The sequence below is a fragment of the Nanorana parkeri genome, unplaced genomic scaffold (assembly GCF_000935625.1).
Source record: "Nanorana parkeri isolate BGI_ZX_2015 unplaced genomic scaffold, ASM93562v1 scaffold167, whole genome shotgun sequence".
NCBI lineage: Eukaryota > Metazoa > Chordata > Amphibia > Anura > Dicroglossidae > Nanorana > Nanorana parkeri.
The window spans coordinates 1,382,558-1,398,208 of record NW_017306435.1 but is presented as its reverse complement, the minus strand read 5'-3'; the positions used below and the strand labels follow the sequence as shown (position 1 = coordinate 1,398,208).

Sequence of the window (15,651 nt, the reverse complement as noted above, 5' to 3'; positions counted from 1 at the left end):
CAGTGCAGTTCTACTGCAAACGCAGAAAATTGAGCCAGCAGCATTTTTGGCGTTTCCAGTGGAATGGAACGCAGGCAAAGTTTTGCCACGCGTCCGATCGCACTATGGGTGGGGGGCCTGGAAGCTGTGCCCATGAATTCAATGCACTGCCATGCCCCCTCCCGCCCCAGAACACAGGGGGAAGTTTTGTGAGGGATTGCGGTGTGTTCCACTAGCTACCGCTCTGGAACACACCGCATTCGGTGTGAACAAGCCCTAAAGATACAATTTAAGACCATTTATGCATTATTTAAAAAAACATTAGAATAAGATTTGTCAATCACCTGGCTGTGCAGTATAACATCACAAGAGTCAAAACACAGAATTAAAAATACGCAGCAAGAAAAGAAGTTTGCATACATGTATTTCAGCTATGGGTTGAGCGGTTCTGCTTTACATTGCACAAAATTCAATGTTCACTGATAAGTTTCACAGTAGTAATAGATGGGGAATAAGAATGCTAAAGAAAAAACAGAATGTTTTATTTAATGTGTACATAATTTATTATATACACTTATCTTTACATGGAAATTATATGTATGCTTGATTATTTGCATAATCCTAGGGAAACCCTATGAATGATACATTGCTTGTGGGCCAGATCCATGGCAAGAGAATAAATTGCATGCCATAATAAAATCAAATTGTGTTCGCCATGTGGCTATAAATATCTTTTAAAGCACACAGTGGGCTTCTGTTTAGTTCAGGGTTATCTGTTGCATCAGTCACAATACCTGCACCAGTTTTACAGTAAATAATCATTATCCCATATGACAGACCATGTATCTTGTGCTGCATACCACACAAACAGTGTTTGTTCTCTCTGTTCCCACTGAGTTCGTTACTCTTACTAACCCTCACTTTGGTGAAGCATAATTGGAATAGTACACTGTAAGGAAAAAGAATTATGATGAACAATTATAATCAACTGCAGCCAACTTTTGAGTAGAAGAAGACAGACAGGCAGAGTAGAAGAAGACAGAACCTCTGGTGGGTTTTTATAGCTGTCTACAACTACATTGGAAGCTTTCTCTTGGCCACATAAAGTTGAAATCTCTCTAATAGGTAATCAGAGCACACTTACAGTACTTTTTTCTCAGATGGAAAAGGGTTAGAATGCCTGTTACGATGGGCAGATACCATTCGCACAGCACTAGGGCCCATAGATGGCGCTGACAAATATAGGAAATTCGCATCCGCCCGGGGCTTTATACATGAAGCCCTAAGTGTTCTTTTGTGAGAATTTAGTTCTGCTTTAATAAGTTCGCATACGTATATATTCAAGCTGTGCATATACCACGTGTAACTTCAAAGCACCATTATTGCAAATTTATTTTGTAAAATTCTTTATACAATTATATATAGTTAAGTAACATAAATAGAAATCACAATGTTTCTCAGTATTTAAAAAGTCAACAAGGGGAATTTATCAAAACTGGAGCAGACAAAATCTGGAGCAGCTGTGCATGGCAACCAATCAGCTTCTCTCTTCAGTCTGTTCAGTTAAGCTTTGAAAATAAAACAGAGAAGCTGACTGGTTACCATGCACAGCTGCTACAGATTTTGTCTGCTCCAGTTTTGATAAATTCCCCTCAATAGTTTTCAGAGGCAACACCACTTTTCTCTCATCAGAGTGACCCAGCTTAAAGTGGCTCTAAACCACCAGATCAATGAAAAATGTTAGGCTCCCAGGAGCTTTTTGTATGCACAGCAAATGTATGTGAACACGAGTTACCATGCAAAGCAACCTCCTCCAGCATTGGGATGTCCAAGGCCAGGATGAAGCACGGAATCATGCGCACGGAAGTTACTCTGTCCCAGCGCAAAATCATTCGGAGACTGTACACTAAGCTGCACATGTACCAAAAAAATGCAGGCAGGTAGGGAAAAGCATTTGTCTACTTTTTACTAAAATAACCTTAGTTCTGCTTTAAAGTGACTCTGTTGCTAAAATACAAACTTGAAACTATGGGCTCCTTGCAAAGAAAAGATTTAATACTTACCGTACCTGTCTTGCCGCCCGCACTACAAATCTTCACTCTCATGAAGAGCAGAGCTTGCTGAAGGATCTTCAACATCTGACACTTCGGTCTCGTTCACACCTAGGCGTATTGCATATGCGCGTCTGTCGCGTGACCGCCGCGCGTTTTTTACCGCGATTCGCGGTAATACGCCTAGGTGTGAACGAGACCTTATGCTGGATGCCTGGCACCCCTCTGTGCTCAGTGGTCGCTCCCACTGACCCCCCTACATTACTACAGGACACAGCAGTGACACTGGGTTTGCAGATTGAACCACAGTGCTCAGCATTGGATCAGGCACCCGACATAGCCCAGAACTGTCAGATGCTGAAGATTCTTAGGCAAGCCTAACTCTCCAAATAAGTGAGGATTAGTGGTGCGTTTGGGAGAAAAAATAAATATTAATTATTTCCTTTATAGAAGGCCCATAGTTTTAAGGGTTTTGTTTTTTACTGGCGACAGAATCCCTTGAAAAATAACGGCAGTTAAGGGAGACTGTACTATGTAAGAACAGTGGGGAAGGACCATCATTTTAATGGTACAATCTGTTTCTTTTTTTCAAAATCTGCTTCTGGAATGCCTTATAGCAGTTTGCATGTCTCCTAAGGCTGATTCACACAGCATGTTGTTTGATGTAGTTCTTCCCTGGCTCTTAGCTAGAAAGAAGGAGCTAACAACATTGAGCAGACGCTTCTGAAGACAGCTCGATCTGACATAGGACTTGCAGATAGTAATACAGCATCATGTTTTATATTTATGCTTCTGTATTACATATACATAGAATGAAAAGCCAAAAGGGGTCATTTAAAAGGGTTTTTTAGACTAGAATTAATTATTCATTTTCCCTATATTTTTTGACAAGGTCAATATTATAAGACAAAGCAGCTAAACATAAAAATATATTTTTCTCTTGTACAGGGTGTCAGAATATAAATTTCTACTACATCAAGAATGTTTATAGTCCAACTGATGTCCTGGTGCATGAGTAACTGTGTAAATCCAGCATTGCCACCCACGCTTCCCAGTGAAAATCTACTGTAAGGGCTAGTCCACACCATAACTGCAATAGAACTGTGTGCGTCCGAACAGCTGCAGTGTGATGCCTTTTGCCAAGTTTTTATCACGATTTTGACACGTTTAAAAAAAAAAAAAACTAAAATGGGATTTCAGGTGCAATCCAGTGCGTTCCAGTGTGTTTTTGATGTGTTCCATTGCGAACAGGTGCAGCTAAAATGGGGAAAGCAGTATTTTTTCTGACTGCATCAGGAACAGACTACACTGGTATGAACAGAGCACCAGCAATCCCATAGAAAAGCATTGTGACGCCATTTTGATGCAGCTGCCAAACTGAATAGGCATTACAATTGCATCTGGTGTGAACTAGCCATTAAGCTACTAGGAGAGGTCTACAGTACGCACTGTTGGCTGTGAGCAAAACTTTAGGTTTATGTACAGAGGGGTGAAGGTATAGAACGGGAGAGGGTGAGAACCCCTCCCAGATTTCTTTTTTACAACTGTCTGCATTTCCTCTGGAGAAATACACCCTTGCCAATTGTCACCGGGACAGAAAGTGATGGATCACCATGGTAAAATGTTACCACTGGAATAGGTGAGGGTTATTCTTCCAATGAGGACACTTCTTCCAGTGACAATTGCATAAAGGGGATTTCCTATCACTTTGGGGAGATTTTCTCTGACTTCCTCTTGTGTCTCCAGGAAAGGGAGCAAGAGCAAATGTGCCCAATGGAACCCCAGACTTACTAAACATTTCCTACTCCATCCCAAATTTAAAAAAAAAACAAAGAACAAATAGGAAATAGATAATTTAATGGAGTAAAAAAGATACTTCAAAAGCATGTGAAATAATAAATCCAACCTGAAAAGTAAATTTCATTGGTTTCTCTTACAGTACCAGATTTTTTACATACTCCATGGTACTAAAGCCCATTAAGGGCTTTGGCCTCCTGATGACAATACCAAATTAGTATGAAAACTGGAGTTGGGCTTAAATTGAAAACATTTGGATTAGTAGAAACTGTGGTTTGTAATGAAGTCACCTCTGTCTATAACCACACTGTTAGGAAACAGATTTCTTATTACATCAGACAGAGGAATGGTTATTGAGTCTTTTTCCTTCCTCTGAAGTGCTACAGGAAGAGGAATATGCTAGGTGTCTACACGGTTTAATATAGTGCAGTATGCCTCAGGAACATGTATGTTCTCATGGTGATACAAGGTCATAGTTTTCCTAGAATTGTTTTACATTTAAGCTAACTTCAGTTTTCTAACTTGGTATTGACATCAGGAGGCCAGAGCCCTCCATGGGCTTTAGTACCACGTGGTATGTAAGCAATTTGATAATGTAAGAGAACCAATCAAATTAACTTTGCAGGTTGCATTTATTATTCCACACACGGTAGGTTTGGCTTTTGAGTCAGCCATTTCAAGAGACATGCAAGGATTTCTTACTTTTGTATCAAATATACAGTACTGAATATTTTTTTCAGAGGAATCATATACAAAAAAAACATGTTTTCTTTTAGGAGTGCTTTACATTTGGGTGTGTGTTTGTCCATTTTGTGGTTAATATGACTTAAACAACAGTGTCATTTGGTTTATTGGGATGACAGATACACTAAAGAAGGCATATGATTAAATATATGTGCTGTAAAATAACCATAAATGAAATCTGTTTTATTAACAAATGCCGATTTAAGTTCTATTTTCAAGAATATTCTGGTTTACACAATCATGGGCTTTCTGTAATTTTTCCATAATTCAGAAGCCTAAAATAGACTAAGAGTGCAACTTAACCAAATTCTTTCCCACAGTGTCAGAGTTGCTCACTGTAAACGTAGTAAAGGTGACCTGACTGAAATAATATGTAGGCGGCCATTGCTAACCACTATGTCTGCAGATGCTTCTGCCTGGTGTCTGCCTTCGCTACTTTCTGAGTCACTGACCAAACCAAGTATATAGCTACTAAATTCTAAACTCCTGATCTGCAACATGGAATTTCCTAAGCTTTATGGCTCCATCTGGTGGTGGTTGTGCCGTGTGAATGTTGGGCAGAAGATTTTGAAATCCACTGCTACGTGCTGTCATTCTGCAACAGGAGGTGGTGTTACTGGCAGGATCTCCGGGAACTTTGCAACAGAGACACCAAAAAGTGTTTGCTTAAGAAAACTGTATATAGTGAGATACCAAATATACTAAAAAATTGATTTAGGGTTTACATAAACTATAATGAAAGTCATAATGTAGATATAGATTCCCCTCCCCTGACATTTCCATTGAGATCAGTAGCACAATTATCAGTCCTTCCACAAATGCTAAGGTGTAATCCTGAGCCCTGACCTCTCCTTCAGGCCCACATCCAATCACTGACCAAATCTATATTCAAGATGAGGCACCAGTGTTTTTTATGTATTAAAAAATAGGGTAGAACTATTGATTTATCTCTTGAATATTTGCCCTTTTTAATGCATGAGAGAATTCTGCTGGCTTTGTTAGCCACATATTGACATTACGTGCTATTGCTAAGTATGTGGTCTACAGGGACCCCCAAATCTTTTTCCATCACAGATTCTCCCACAGAAGTAATTAGTATTTTGCATGTGTATTTTAAGCTCCCAAATACACAACTTTACATTTTTCAATATTGAATCTTATCTGCTATATAGCTGCTCATCTCCCTATTTTATCTAGGTCTTTATTATGTGCCAAATTTATTATCCTGCAGCAAAAAAATGAAATTGAACTCTTAATTCCAACCTCAATATCTTTTTATAAACAAGTTAAAATGCAATGGCCCCAAATCAGAACCACTCACAACCCTAGTCAATTTAGAGAATGAGTCTTTTATTATTACTCTCTAGACATGTTTCTGTAACCAGTTTCCTATTTATGTACCAACAGACCTTTTTTGAAGTAAACATTTCTGAGGTACAGCGTGGCATACATTCACAAAATCCAGATATGCTGTGTCCACCGGGATTCCTCTATCTAGAATTCTATTCAATTCCTCATAGAACGTTATCAAGTTGGTCTGACAAGAACAGTCTATAATAACTCCATGCTAAATGTTACTTATGATACCATTTTTACAAACAGAATCTTGGATATAGTTTCTTGCCAGTCCCCAAATACTTTACATATGAACTGATCTGTAGTTTCATGCATACCTCTCGACCCCTTTTTGAATACTGGTACACATTTGTGTATAATCCAAACTGTTCCGTGCTTTGGTAGAAATGTCTCACTCTTCAAAGGATCCAAGAGACCAAATTCCAGATAATTTCACCAGAGGGGCTGCTGTTCAATTGGGTAGGTGAGGGTTAACGCAATTCAATGGTTAAACCATCTTCGTCACAGCCAAAACCATGTCTAACCCAAAGGTTAGACATGGTTTTGGTTGTGACGAAGATGGTTTAACCATTGAACGCGTTAACCCCTTACCTACCCATTGCCTTTAATTTGCTTTTAGATCAATGTTTAATAAAAAGCGGTATTACACGACGAGAGGGTGCTGTTCTTGTTTTCTTTTTTACTGGTACGCATTTGCTTTATGCTAATCAGTTGGCATCATTCCAGTCCGTAAGAGGTCTTTAAAAGAGAGCTATGGGGTAATATTTTTTTCCTATTGTTCTCTCTAGGGTCACGGGCGGACATATACTAACATCCTGCCGTAACCCAAAACTCATTATATAGCGGGCTAATGGTGAAAGCACCGCAGCCTGGACAGATCCCGACAATGCTGTCGAGATCCACCCAGTTGGCTGATTGACAGCTGGATCTGCCTATCTAGAGGCAAAGCCAGCTGTGCCCTCTCTGTCCATTCCTCCAGTCAGCACTAGAGGATTGGAGCGGGGAGGCGGGGAATCTGACAATCTCTAATCTTGAATGCTTCCAGACTTTGCAGTGCTGGTATACAGAAAGGTCCTTATGAGCTTGGGCAAATGCAGTGTGCTTTCAGGTGTATTCCAGTTATATATGACATCATATAGAGATGCTTTGAAGACCATTCAGGGTTCTCCGAATATAGTGGAGAAGGTTTACGGTCTCTGCCAGGTTTTATTAGGTACATTTTCCCACACTCAAAGGGAAATCCAAAAATGTCCAGTAGCCATTGGAGCTGGAAGTGAAGGATAATATTTCCATGGGGATATTTGTTTTGTGCCAGAACACACATCAGAATTAGTGGGAACACTCCTACTGTACAAGGAAAACTAAGACTCCAAAAGGTGGGCTGGAACAATGTTTGGAAACGTAGAGGTGAGAGCTTGCTATGGGAGACTACTAAGATAGAAAAAAGCCAGAGGCTGACTCAACTGACCAAACTCCTGAAAAAAGACCACTATTTGGATCAACAGACCCTTTAAATGCCTCTTCCAAGACATTATCTACCTATCTATTAGCAACCTAAAGAACTCCGGGCCAATAAAATCTTAAACCTGGCAATGGGGCTATCCCCACACTGCAAGGGTTAAATGATTGTTTTGTGTAGGGGGCTAAAAAAACAGAGTTCTACTGACCCAAACCACGATCCCTGCTGGCTCCTAGACCCATCTCCTCAGTCTGTCTCTTCCTCCGATCCAACAATAGAATGTCCCTCGGCATCCTTACCTCCTATACACTATATAGGATGAGATGACTCACAGGACCTTAGACCAAAGGAGCGGAGGGGATCGTTCTAACAGCCAGCCGGGATTGCGGTTCGGGTGAGTACATCTTTGTTATTTTAAATCCCTAGGCAAAATGAGAACTTAACACTTGCAGTGCGAGGGTAGCCCCACTGCAAGGGTTAAGATTTTATGTGCCCGGCGTTCTTCTTTAACATGACTTGTAAAAGGCTACATTGTAAAGATAACTAAGGCCAGACTCACATCTATGGGTGTCCCCTTTTGTACTTATTTCAGTTTCTTGTAGTGCATATACACGCGTTTAAAAAAAATGGATATGCCTCATTTTTCGCAATGCAGTGCATAGATGTCAAAGGTCTCATTGGTTAACATGTGTTTCTATGACACATGAGCTGTTTTGCATTCCAACGTGCATGCTAAAATGTGAAGATGTGAACGGGGCCTAAATAATGTTTTCAAATACTAACCCTTAGTAGTTTTATGTTGTTACAACAGGAAATACTCTATAACTTCCAAAGATATTATCAGAACGAACACCAAGCTTTGCATACTCTTTATTTAACGATTCTACTGTATTAGGACCATCTATATACTGATAATGAACACGTTAAACTGTTCAGAGCAATGAGAAACAACAAGGGAGCATATCACAACAGCTGTCTGCTCTCTCACGCATCCTGACTAAGTCCCTGTGTGGGATCAGAGCTGGGCCCGTGTCCAAGATCAAGCGACCCCTGTTCCATTGTGACAGTAGAATCTCCAAGACAAACCCTTTCCCGACATTCATGACTAGCACCACAGTATTAACAATTTTTTTTTTACGTATGTTCTCAAAGAAGATTCAGTCCATAGCAAGCAGCAGCCTATTGCACAATCCAAGCAACTTGCTCGCTAATGTGCCGAATACAATGCCACTGCTGTGCATAGGTCTGTTAAACACCCAGACGTGACATTCATACATCATCCCATTTACTCATCCTCAGAAGAATACCAACATGTGCCTATGACAGGAATTCACTAGTGAAAGTAAAAGTCACAATCCTTGTATGGATGTTTGTACCCTAACCTGTAAAGACAATCTGTTATGTTTTTTTTTAATTAAAACAGGAAATATTTGAAATACTTTCATTAACATATTGACACCAAATATTTTATTATCTACAATCAGATTCCCCTGTAGAGTATACCCTCACCTCTAATTTAAACCATATAGCTGACCTAAATGTCTACAGTGAGCGGCAATAACTCTCCACTGGTTTGTTCAATGGTGGATGTGAATTGGTTAACGGAAGACCGAGCTTAGTCTTAGCCAGAACTCTAGATATGGAAATGGAAATTTAATGAGGGAGGGACATGGAAAGAGAGGAAGGAAGAGAAAGGGAAAGAGTAAGAATACAGGGGGAGCGTTATTATGCAGAAAGAGTAAGAATAGAAGGGGAGCATTATTATGAAGAAAGAGTAAGAATACAGGGGGAGCGTTATTATGAAGAAAGAGTAAGAATACAGGGGGAGTGTTATTATGAAGACAAGAGTAAGAATACAGGGGGAGCGTTATTATGAAGACAAGAGTAAGAATACAGGGGGAGCGTTATTATGAAGAAAGAGTAAGAATAGAAGGGGAGCGTTATTATGAAGACAAGAGTAAGAATAAAGGGGAGCGTTATTATGAAGAAAGAGTAAGAATACAAGGGGAGCGTTATTATGAAGACAAGAGTAAGAATAGAAGGGGAGCGTGATTATGAAGACAAGAGTAAGAATACAGGGGGAGCGTTATTATGAAGAAAGAGTAAGAATACAGGGGGAGCGTTATTATGAAGACAAGAGTAAGAATACAAGGGGAGCGTTATTATGAAGACAAGAGTAAGAATAGAAGGGGAGCGTGATTATGAAGACAAGAGTAAGAATAGAAGGGGAGCGTGATTATGAAGACAAGAGTAAGAATACAGGGGGAGCGTTATTATGAAGACAAGAGTAAGAATACAGGGGGAGCGTTATTATGAAGACAAGAGTAAGAATACAGGGGGAGCGTTATTATGAAGACAAGAGTAAGAATAGAAGGGGAGCGTTATTATGAAGAAAGAGTAAGAATAGAAGGGGAGCGTTATTATGAAGACAAGAGTAAGAATAGAAGGGAGCGTTATTATGAAGAAAGAGTAACAAACGGTGATGAAGACATGGATGGAGAAACTTAAAAAAAAAAACTCCAAAAGTGATAGAAACTCAGGCTGCATTCACACACAAGCATGACCACAGCCAGGTGATATATAGGCTTTTTTACATCGGTACATGCATTTTTTCCATTGTTTATATGCACTGCTTGTAGTACAGACGCAGAATCAAGCCTTTTGGGCTCATTCACCCCATAGCATTGCATTAATCCAACGGTTCTGTGTGAATAACACACGCTACTATGCATTACAGTGCAGGAGGTGCCTTGGCTTGCTATTGATTTGAATGGCCCCCTTTAAGCGCACCTACAGCCGCAATGCGCCTGACCATACCACAACATGCAGTACCGCAATACTGTGCGTTGGGGTGCCATTCAAACCTCCTGCACTTTAAAGCACAGGAAGTACATTGCTCAGTAGCATGCGACAATCGCACAGAACTGTGTGTTTAACACAATGCTATGGTGTGAATGGAACCTTAGACATTTAAATGGGAGTGTCTGAAAAACGCCCATATATACTTTTTTGGGGGGAGTCAAAATGCTTGAGCCCCGATTCATACCAGTGTTTTCTTGAAGTTCAAAGCACCAAAGCGCTCAACAGCCAAAATCCCATGCTTTTAAATTGTGCCTGTTCACATATCGTTGCCTGAAGCTCAAAAGGGTACATGAGCTACTTTTGAAGCAGAATGAGATGTGTTTTAGGGCTGCAACCAATGAATCGATTATAATAATAGTTGTCAACTGTTCTCATTATCGATTAGTTGGTTGGATCCCCTAGCTCTCTCCTCCTCCATGCTGGGAGGAGGGCACAGCAAGCAGTGGGTGATTGCAATAGCCAGCCTGCTATTGGCTATTGCAATTTGAAATGGCCAATAGCAGGCTAGCTATTGCACCAGCCCACTACCTGCTGTATTTACATTCAGCTGCTATCTGCGGAATCTTGCCACTGGCAGCTGTAATTCCTCGGATGAACCTATCCAAGCGCCTATCCAATCATTAGTGGCAGCCCTGTTGTGTTTGGCTCCATAGACCTGAAAATAACATGATTCAAGGCTTAGGCCTCATTCACACACGAATCGGCCTGCACGTACAGCTCCGTGTGGGGCCGTACCAAGTAGCTGCTGGGAAGGACAGGTGCTGCGTGTGATTAGAACGCAGCCCCCGTCCTTCTTTATGCCCCCCTACACTAACCTCATTTGCAGGTCCGTAGGGGTGCGGGTGATCGTATTCATACGCCGCCGGAATGGAACATGTATGCGTCCCGGCCAGAAAACCCACACCCCTACGGACCTGCAAATGAGGTTAGTGTAGGGGGGCATAAAGAAGGACGGGGGCTGCGTTCTAATCACACGCAGCACCTGTCCTTCCCGGCAGCTACTTGGTACGGCCCCCCACGGAGCTGTACGTGCAGGCCGATTCGTGTGTGAATGGGGCCTAAATGTTACAATCTCCTTCTCCTACTACCTAGCTTTCCATTGGCTAAAACAAAAAAATGCTCAAGCTTGAATATACCTAAAAAAGCTCAAAAATGTACAAATAACAAAAATTGCCTGTGAGCACTCACACTCAGGTGTAAATGCAGCAAAATTCTTACTGGAAAGAAACTTCTGTACTTTTTGGAGCAACGGGCGGTTTGCTACAGGCGCATGAGTGCTTAGGTGTGAACAGGCACCGTAGAAGACAATGGAATGTTTATTGTTAAGCATTTTCATATCTTCAAGCTACAGGTGTGAATGGGGCCTCTCAGAACCTGTACAATTTGCTGGCAATCTGCTGATGCTTTACGTGGAGAACTAGCTGAAGATGGATACAATATGCTTCCTCTACCCCTCTGTACAGAAATAATACAGCAATGTAATGGGTTTCTCCTCCATGGGTGCTGACTCTTCAAATGTAGGCTGCAGTATATCCGACAGTCACACCCTCCGTCTGTCATTGTACTTCCACAATTCACGTTCACTCCCTCAGTTTAATCCATCATGAACTGTGACAATCTCTGGCTGTCACCCAAAAGAGTCAGCATTGTCATTCACCATCCTTTCAGCGCTGTCTGTGCGTGATCCCACAGCATCCACATTCACAAAGATTTCATTCCTCGCTGTCACACATTACCCACCCTGCTTTTACTATTCACTCTATCAGGCTCATCCTCCAAATACATTCCGATTGTGTCACTGACAGTACAGCAAATCATTGGGAAATGGCTGGGCACAACCTCCGAACATGATCAATGCATACCATTTCATAGAAGACAAATCCCATTAGGTGCAAATATGGTGCAACGTGTGTTCACTAAACTCCTCACCTTAGTGCATGAGGATATAGAATAATTCCCATATGGAATCTATCATTCAGTAAGGTTAGTACATGAGGAACTGAAGTAATTTCTATATGGAATCTACCATTTAGTAGTCTCATCTTAGTACATGAGGAACTGGAGTCATTTCTATATGGAATCTATCATTTAGTAGTCTCATCTTAGTACATGAGGAACTGGAGTCATTTCTATATGGAATCTATCATTTATTAGTCTCATCTTAGTACATGAGGAACTGAAGTCATTTCTATATGGAATCTATCATTTAGTAGTCTCATCTTAGTACATGAGGAACTGGAGTCATTTCTATATGGAATCTATAGTTTAGTAGCCTCATCTTAGTACATGAGGAACTGGAGTCATTCCTATATGGAATCTATCATTTATTAGTCTCATCTTAGTACATGAGGAACTGAAGTCATTTCTATATGGAATCTACCATTTAGTAGTCTCATGTTAGTACATGAGGAACTGGAGTCATTTCTAGATAGAATCTAGTTATTATCTACAAGTCTCAACTTAGTGTAAGAGAAACTGGAGTAATTCCCAAATGGAATCTATAAATTAGTAATGTTTGTACACGAAGAATTTAAGTATTTCCTATATGGAATCTATCATTTAGTAATCTTATCTTAGTACATGAGAAACTGAAGTAATTCCCATATGGAATCAATCATTCTGTAAACTTAGTACATGATGAACTGCAGTAATTGCTATATGGAATCTATCATTTAGTAGTCTTACCTTAGTACATGAGGGACTGGAGTAATTCCTATATGGAATCTATCATTTAGTAGTCTTATCTTAGTACATGAGCAACTGGAGTAATTCCTATATGGAATCAATGTTTCATTTAGTTGTCTTGTCTTAGTAGATGAGAACTGGAGAAGTCCCTGTGTGTAATCTATTTACACTATTATCTAGTAGTCTCACCTTAATACATGAAGAACTGGTGTAATTCCTATTTGTAACATAGTTATCATCTGGTAGTCTCACCTTAGTACATGAGGAACTGGATTACTCCCTATATATAACCTAATTATCATCTAGTAGTCTGTGGGCTTGAATAGAAGAAATCTAAAAACATTCCTCCATCCACGCTAAACAGCAGAGAGGAGGATGCCGACCGCCAGAGTAACGGGGTTCAGGTACGTAAAGTGCTTTACACCATACCCAGACAAGAACTGACTGAAGGCAGCCTCACTGCATGGGTACATTTTTGTTTTTATGGGGGGGGTTAATCTGGGAATAGACTTAGACCATTGTAATTAGGTATGCACCGATACAGTTTTTTTGGTATCGAACACCGATATTTTTTTTCTGGTACTTGGCGATGCCGAGTACTGATACTGGTGCCATCTGCCCTGATTATCAGGAAGTCGGGCGGCAGATCATGACCCGTCGACCGGCTTCCTGAATGCATTGGAAGCCGGTGTGCTATCGAAAGAACACTGACTTCATTTGCCGAGACTGCCTGGCTATCTGACCAATCAGTAAGCTGGGCGGTGGGTCATGAGGTGCTGTCCGGCTTCCTGATTGGGTAGGAAGCCAGGCTGCCTAGCAACAAGTGAAGCCAGCTTCCTAGCCAATCATGAAGCCTGCAGCACGTCATGACCCGCCTCCATGATTGGCTAGGATGCCGGCTTCACTTTTTCCTCGGCAGCCTGGCTTCCTACCCAATCAGGAAGCCAGGAGACAGGTCATTAAATGACCCCCGGCTTCCTGATTGGTTAGGAAGCCGACTCCATGCTCCCTCGGCACTCTCCCTCTAACCAGACGTTCCAGTATCGGAGGTAAGTATTGGAGCAATTGGGCGAGTACGAGTACTCGCCCAAATATTCGGTATCGGCACTGATACAAGTATCAGTATTGGTGCATCCCTAATTGTAATAATATGAAAGATTGCAGAGTTGGTGAACATGACTGGAAATTTCTGGACTATTTCCCTATTTTCTAGGAACAAGCAGCCCCCTGTAAGAACTCCATTGTTGGATGGACTGCAAGCACGACACTTTTAGAGACATTACAGAGTGGAGTCGGCTACATATCAAAGCTGATGAAGACAAAGGCCGTCAATGACCACACAGAAATACATGATTCTTAGAAAGCATTGGTTGGCTGGTTTAATGGCTACATATGTCTTGCATCAGCAGTGCACAGATTCACCTGGAATTCAGGAGCCCGTCTGTCCAATCCAGGAGCCATCTGGATTTCTTTTAGCAGCCAGCTCCATTGGCAACAACTAGAGAAGCTCAAAAGTTATGCACCGGCTGTAATTTTACAGTGCATTGGCTACCTGGCTTCTGGGATTTGTCCAGCACTGTCTTACATTATTTTGATAGTATCTCCTCATTGGTGGTGGGTGTATTTTTTTATCGATTTTTGTCAAAGGAGATGGGCCAAAAATTGTTGACAAACAGTGACTGCAGCCAATCAGATGCAATCACTGTTTGGGTATTAGCTAACTGGCACACACAATGGTGGCTCCATAGGACCCTGCAAGGTAAAGGAGTCACCCTTAAACAGGAGATCAGGGACAGTGCTCAGGGGACCAGGTGATTCTGCAGGAAACTAAACTAGCTTATAAACCTTTAGCCTTTGATATCACGTTAACACTTACACTGCATGGGGTAGCCCCACTGCAAAGGGGTTAAGATTTTAGTCGCCCGTTTTTGGAGTTTTTTTTAAAGCAGATCTTTAATCTCTTTTACAAGTTGAGAGAATACTAATATTTTCCCCCAGGAGTTTACTAAATGAAATACTGCTTTGTATTGTTTTATAAATACTTTCTTTTGGTTTTCTTCCCCACATTTCCTGGCTAGGCCTGAATGACATAGCTGTACTGCCCACAGACTGCTAGGATATGAACGTCATGTATCCCAGGAGTCTGGGTGGGTGCGCCCACAATACCAATCCCACACCTGTGCACACAGCGCTCTAGCCAGGGAATCATATTGTTTACAGGCTGACAAAGTATCCGCAATGATGTGTAAATAATATGAAGCCACGGCTAAAGCGTTTCGTGCGCATGTGTAGGATTGGCAGCACATGGGCACCGATATTTTGGCAATGTGTAAACAATATGATTCCCTGGCTAGAGCGCTGGGTGCATGTGTGGGATTGGCAGCACATGGGCACCCAGCACCCTACAAGAGGCATCATATTATTTACATGTCGCCGATATTATGGCAATGTGTAAACAATATGATTCCTTGGCTAGAGCGCTGGGTGCATGTGTGGGATGGATTGGCAGCACATGGGCACCCAGCACCCTACAAGAGGCATCATATTATTTACATGTCGCCGATATTATGGCAATGTGTAAACAATATGATTCCTTGGCTAGAGCGCTGGGTGTGCAGATGTTTTGGAAAACAAGGCAGATGCCCGCAGTGAAGATGGCAGCTCAGGACCGAGGTGGCACACTCAACGTTGGCTGGAACACAAGGTAACATGAGATGG

At 41.4% G+C, this 15,651-nt stretch overlaps 1 protein-coding gene across 1 annotated transcript in view; it reads right to left on the bottom strand.

The window, feature by feature from the left end:
• Window positions 1-15,651, bottom strand: part of PEAK1 (pseudopodium enriched atypical kinase 1) — a 67,813-nt gene that overhangs the window by 51,724 nt on the left and 438 nt on the right. The window lies entirely within an intron of this gene.